This window comes from Bombus fervidus, chromosome 16 (assembly GCF_041682495.2).
Source record: "Bombus fervidus isolate BK054 chromosome 16, iyBomFerv1, whole genome shotgun sequence".
Classification (NCBI taxonomy): Eukaryota; Metazoa; Arthropoda; class Insecta; order Hymenoptera; family Apidae; genus Bombus; species Bombus fervidus.
Window position 1 is genome coordinate 6,112,753 of NC_091532.1, and position 5,434 is coordinate 6,118,186.

The 5,434-nt window shown below is 36.8% G+C and overlaps 1 protein-coding gene across 1 annotated transcript in view; it reads left to right on the forward strand.

The window, feature by feature from the left end:
• LOC139995616 (uncharacterized) overlaps positions 1–5,434 on the forward strand; it is a 72,052-nt gene that overhangs the window by 37,172 nt on the left and 29,446 nt on the right. The window lies entirely within an intron of this gene.

Genomic DNA, 5,434 nt, shown 5'->3' on the forward strand with positions numbered 1-5,434 from the left:
GAGCAAAAGGGTTACTTATTCTCATTCCATGTCCCACGATAAGCCCTTGGTACTGGTTCCAAAAATCCACGTCGTGGTAGGCTCGTAAAAAGGATCTTGCCCCCGAAACCAGTTTGGTGCAGGAAAATCCGCGAACAAATTCTTTCCCACCGTTTCCTACTGGCTCCTGGTGTAAAAATGGAACCACAAAACAGTGCACGGTGTTGGTCAGTGGCCGGTGACCCATGAATTCGAACGAAATCTTACGATTCCTGCCGCGAAACCGGTTAAAGCTCGCTCTTTCGCCTCGCTCGCATTCAAATTTCAAGGAGCCATCAAGAACCGCAAGATGCAAATTGTTTTAACGAATTTCGTTCACTCTCCTCAAGTTCGAAGAACTACTTTTGCGGTGCTCGTGCCTTTTTATTATTTTAAGAACAAAAAAGGCGTTGAATTTCAAAAACCGTATTGAAAGTTCGCCAGTAGAATTTAATATTTTTCTTGCAAACATTTTAGAGAGATGTACATTTACGTTTATCAATTTCTAGGATACTTTTGAGGACAGTGAAAAACGTTTTTTTTTTTTTTAATGATGATTAGGCAAATGATAAGGAATTGTTACTTGTAATTTATTCGCATTTTAAATTAACAAAATTACTCGATCTTTTCTTATAGTACGGTACCCGTGTATTTTTTGTCGAACAGGAACGAAGAGATTACCTAATGGGCAATTTGAAACAAGAATCTTCCCAGTGCACGTAGATAGAAGTCTACAGATCCCCTGAGGATCTCGATCCAAAATGATACTTTTTATAGTCCGACAATTACGTTACAAAAGACACGAGTTGTTAATTGTGTTGCTGCGTGAATAAGATGCGAAAGAAAAGAAAGCCATAAATCTTTCGAGATCCTGATCAACGTCGAGCGTTGATCGATATTGTTCACTTCCGCCCTTTAATTTCTACAATTACGTGTAAAAAAGTGGGCAACGAATGGCAGACAAATCTTAATGATTTTCTCTATGAAAATATTTAAATGTGAAAGGCACTAACCCGTAAAATCCATGAGGTCATAATGTCAGGAAAAAAAATAAAAATTCTAATTTTTAACATTTTTAAATTTACTTAAAAAGAGAGTTAACTGTCACTGTAGTGTAATATCCCTTCTAATTTTATGGATTTGATCAAAGATTTGATCTCGTCGAAAGTTCGACCAAATTCTATTATTCATACGATAGGAATCACAAAGTTGTACTGTATTCTGGAATTTTTAACACCTTCTCTTCTTCTGTAAAAAACTGTGTTATGTAAATAGTAGAAACTTGGTAGATTCTTCCGCGTAGGTTGAAATCGGAAATAATTTATTTTACAAAGTCGCGTACGTCCGATCTTTTCGCGTAAATCTATCGTGGGTGTCTTGACTTTTTCTTTTGAAATAGCATTCACGCTTCTATTATAAGGTACTATCGATAATTTATGAAGGAGAAAATAATTTCGAACAGTTGCAAAACCTTCAAAACCAACCGAAAAATTTCAATGAATTTCATTGAAAAATTAATATAGAAATTACAAAACGATGCTTTATGCGTATCAATGCTGTTCAATGCTTTGTCCTTTAAAATCTGAAAAATTGAAAAATTTCATCTTTAAAAATATTTCTGAACGTTGCTCCCTAATTGTTTTAAGCGCTGCGCCCTGTCTTCTTCGCTTCTGTTCATATTTCGCCTATAATTTAATTATACGCCAATTTTCCATGCTCAGTGTCACGGTACAACGACAAAATGTCCATTAAAGTTTTAGGGACTGGAACGAATGGCTACAAAGTGAATTCGCGAGATCATGCTCCGTCAATAGGAAATTGGAAATTTTAGGTACGCGTTAAGTGAACTAGAAAACTAAAGAACTCCGTGAAATGGCATTAAGGTATTAGGCAGTGATAGTACCAAGAATCAAGTACATTAATGTCATGAAAGAATGGACCGCCCACCGGCTTCGATACAACGTGAACTATTGCAAAATCGTTTAGGGACACGGAACACGTCATCGTTAATATCATCTTCGTGATGGAGATCGTCGGATTCGATGAAGATTCACGACTGCTTGAGATCAAATTAATCACCAGGTGTGTTATCAAGGAACGTATAAATGCCTACACACCTAGCATAGTTATTCACTATATTTAACTCTGTCGTTTTATTTTGTAACTTGGAAACTTGCTGCAAGCAACCGTAGCGAGAGCAACGGTAATTAATTAAATAATGGTTACTGTGTTTCAAACTGATTTATCTTTATTATCCTTCTTACCGGTAATTGAATCTTAAAATCCTTCGTTTAAGCATCTTTCGCGATTCCCAGTATCCTCTTTCCAGTATAATATAAAGAATTCATTATTAGGGTATTTGTAATTTATAATAATGTTTTCAGCAAATTTTTGATTGAGAAAATATTAGGTTTTTGTTGTTGTTGTAGAGTGCTGGATTAATCTTTATTTAAGACGAAGGAATAAACTTTTTGGAATTTTGCATCTTCTACGAATCGATTAAAAAATGGTCAGAGTTTAAAACTCGTTAAATCAATATTTTCAACGATGAAACTATAACAGAAATCCTACTCTCCTTCTCTCTCTCTCTCTCTCTCTCTCTCTCTCTCTGACTCTCTCTCTCTGACTCTAACTCGTCTTAAAACGCTACAACTTTGAGAACTTTATCAGCTGACAGTGTAGAAGTTTCCTTCGTTCATAAAACATAAATGATTTATCACGTTGACGTTCTTGTGTATGTTCGTGTGTATTAATACAATTTCCTATAACTTTCTCACGACTTCTGTCATATCATCCAAAATTTATCTGACAACATAGTTAACGATACAACTCACCGTAGCTTGGTTGATTAACTGTCTTACGATCTCGAGAATAGGATTAAGAAGGCTCAGTTTATACAGGCGAAACCCAAAAAACTTTGCACGTGATAAAAATCAAACGAACATTGAAATCATAGCGGAATAAATGAGCTCGTTTGTAGAAACTCGAGGCAACCTTTTTGTGATCCATCCATCGTGACAAGAGAATGGCGAAGAACGATTATCCATAAAAGTGCGTTCTACTAACTCTGAGACTACCTTGACACGGTTGTTCACATTTCAACCGAATGCTCTTACTCTTCGGTATCGTTTAAAATAATTAAAGGACCATATCATTCCTTGTCTTTTCTTCTACTTGAATCTTCAAAGATTCTATGTACTCTTAACTATTTAAATTTAACGTCATGAAATATGTAAAAGCAGGATTGCATCTTGGAATAAATGCATTTGTGTAATAAGATGTGTAGCATGTATAGATGCACCTGCCAGCAAGATTCTCCAAAGAATTACTTTCCTCTTTTTTTTTTCCGTAACATCATTTCCGTGAGCTCTGCAAAAGCGTTGGTGAATGTGAGATAGCGAACTTCGGAAGTTACGTCTCTCCTGAGGATCATCGGAAGAAATGAGACGACGATAAGAATATTGCAAAAATCGTATCAAGCGTAATCTCGGTTTAAAATTTGTATACCTTTATCACGCCTATAGTGGTTGTTCATTGCGATAAAATTACGAAACTCGAATTGCAGAAGATTCTTGCAAGAAGCATCCTCTTTTTAATACTCAATGACTCGCAATCTGAATACGCAACAAAAAGATAATCCGCAGAAGAAGGCAATTGCCTGTAAATTAAAAGCACCATAAACTTTCCAGGAGGAATGAAAAATGATCGAGCATAACATTAAAGCAACGGGCTGACGATATAAATTTGTACGTCGCGCACACGTCGGTAACCGGTCAAATTATAATTCGGCCGGTTTCGCAACAAGGTCCGTTTATTGTTTCGAAATTTCTCCCGGACGTCACGCGAGATATCGGAAATCGCCGGCCGTCTCGATCGATCATTCGGTGGGATCGCCTTGTAACGCGTGTAACGACGCGTTCCTCGCGTTCATCATGAATTTCGAGGAGGGGCGGCTGGCCTTAATTTCGCCCGCGGAAAAGGATTCCCGCGTTGTGAGACGCGTAACGAAGCTTTCGTTGCGCCATGCAACGGGACGATTTACCATGGCAAAAATTAACGACTACACACGATTATATCGCGCGGCGTCCAACACCGGCAACGTAAATGTGTTCCGGGTTAAACAACCGGCTGTGACACGAAAATTGATCTTATCAGAGAGAACGCTGATTAATCGGCGTTAAGAACATGTAACCAGCTGCCTCGCCTACTTACTTCGACTGATTTCACGATTATTATTCGGCCACGAGAAGCCTTGTTCCCTCAACTGCCTTTATTTCTTAATTACACGACCAACCGATTTATCGGAGATCGATTTCGCGGAGGGAGAAATTTTTATCGAGCAAAGTGACTCACCTTGCGGTAGAATGCTACTTTATTCAATTTGCGGAATCCTCCCGTACCTTCGCAGTTCGAATTAGATTTTGAGCGAATTAATTATTTCAACGGATATCTGACAGGAAATGAGATTAAGTAGAAAATTCTCCGAGTGCTTTGGATGCAGATGATTCTTTGCTGACGTATTTTTCAATAATTTACCATTAAATAACTGCGTATTACGCGTAATCTTTTGATGTAAAATATCGAGAAATTTAATTGTAAAGTTCTCATGGTTTAAAAATTCATTAACGCTCGATGTTCTAAATTTTACTTCACTAAAATAATTTATCAATATTTTAGCACGGTTCTGAGTACACGTATAGAATTGATTTTTTAAAATGTGAAACTTGGAAAAACTTGGAGGATAATATAATCTAATGTCGTCGGGACGAAAAAACCGATTCACGGTGTCTGTGAAATGTCATCCTTGACATCTTTGGACAAAATAGATATGATCGAACAGGCTGCAGTATTGAGAAAAAACCGCGTGCACATTCCCCGGTCGGGAACCGGTCGTGGAGTCTCCTCCACCAGTTGCGCAATTTCAGAATGCGCTTACTTTATCTGGACCTTTATCTCGATACGGAATATTTATAACATCAAAGGATATATTGCGACTAAATAGTCTCTAATGACTTCTTAATCTGTTGAGAGCATGTTTTATTCTATTTTACTTAGATATGCATAAAAAATTAAAAGGTCCGTAAAGTTAAAAGAATTAAAGAGAAACGGACGATGTATAATTAAAAAGAACGAATTAACAAACGTAAGTTTCAAGTAAAAAGTGTAGAAATAATTGAAACACTCCCCCATGATCGAGGAACTGCAAATTCGATAAATTTAATCCATGTACGTATAGCGATAGTTCCTCTTTTTTTTTTTTTTTTTTAAATACTTTTATTGATTTGTTCAAATAGAATAACAAATGTACAAAGAAAGTAGAACAACAGTTGACAATTCAGTAAAAGCAATTATACGTCGAAATGAACAAAGACTATACGCCATAAATGCTACGGGGAGAGATGTTAAACATATCGTG